Here is a 1268-nt window from a genome sequence, read left to right as displayed (position 1 = left end):
TTTGGACAACTCTTGTTCAATCTGGGCTGATTTTGGGTTGTTCTGGGTCATTTCTGACTCAGTTTTAAGCTATTTCAGACAGTTTTTGGGTAGTTTTGGACACACCTGAGGTCATTTTGAACATTCATTCATGTCACTGTAGCTGCTGAACAGCTTCCTGAGCTCTCTGTCTTCTTCATGCTTCCACATGTTGTAGTGAAAAACAACCACGGTCTACATTCAGAGTTCACAACAAGGCTCCTTTCAGGGTGGTTCTTCTTTGCTCTGGGATCGGGTTACAACCAGTCACGACTCTGCTGAGTTCACGCAGGGAGAGAAAAGTTGGTTTTCTTACCAAAGATGCTCTCTATCTGTATTTACATCAGCCGTCTCCAGAAGGCCTGGACCGGCCTCGCCGCTCTCAAAGCGTCCGTCGGCAGACGGCGACGATGCCGAAGCAAAACAAACAGTGATCACCAGCTATTCAGGGCGCGGAGCGTGTTTTGGTGCTGGTACTGGGGTCCGGAGGGGAGATCAGCGCTTCTAATCAACACTGGCTGCTATTTCTGGGTTCTTTTTATCTGCTCGGGAGGCCTTCGGTTCTGACTGGGCCGCAAACAGAAACAAAACAAGCGTAAAGACGATGCTTATCGGCCGAAGCTCCGCGAGAATCACGCTCCACGCAGGAGCACCACAGCGCCTCTAAATTTAGCACATCAGATATGGACCGCTGGTGGAAGCAGACGAATGCTGGACGAGCATTTCTAAATTATATCTGAACCTCTGAACCTCCAAATCGCCTGGTTTAAAAGGCGTGTCGCTGTTTGAAAAATCACTAAAATTACACCATTAGTTTCAGCGAGAAACGGTAAAAACAGGAGAATTTGGTGAATTTTTAGCTTTTAAAAGATACTAAAACTAATCATAAGCGAGTTTTGGAATCATCAGGAAAATTAACGACGTCCAAGTTAAAAATCTGAGTTTTTCTCAGACTTTATGGAAATGAGCCACAGTGAGGAACAAGGAGACGGGAGCCCAGAGGGTTAAGCAGCAGAAGGCAGCAGCTTAGGGACACTTTCACTATTTAAATAGGGTTTAGGTAAAGATTAGGAGTTTATAAAATATGAGCGAGCAGTCACAACACGCTCAGAGGCACCGGGTGAGATCAGATGTTTGAGATGTTCAGCCAGCTGCAAACAGAACAGGAACCAGACGCCCTTTTCCCCGGTTCAGGACGGACCAAACAGGTCGGCCGCCGCTGATCTGCAGATAAACGAAGCGGCTCGTTC

At 47.1% G+C, this 1268-nt stretch overlaps 1 protein-coding gene across 1 annotated transcript in view; it reads right to left on the bottom strand.

The window, feature by feature from the left end:
* The window catches only part of LOC103374154 (aryl hydrocarbon receptor-like), a 56119-nt gene that overhangs the window by 18606 nt on the left and 36245 nt on the right, over positions 1-1268 (bottom strand). The gene's annotated exons all lie outside the window — the stretch shown is intronic.

The sequence above is a fragment of the Stegastes partitus genome, unplaced genomic scaffold (assembly GCF_000690725.1).
Source record: "Stegastes partitus isolate 25-593 unplaced genomic scaffold, Stegastes_partitus-1.0.2 Scaffold2158, whole genome shotgun sequence".
NCBI lineage: Eukaryota > Metazoa > Chordata > Actinopteri > Pomacentridae > Stegastes > Stegastes partitus.
This window is presented reverse-complemented; position numbering and strand designations above follow the sequence as displayed.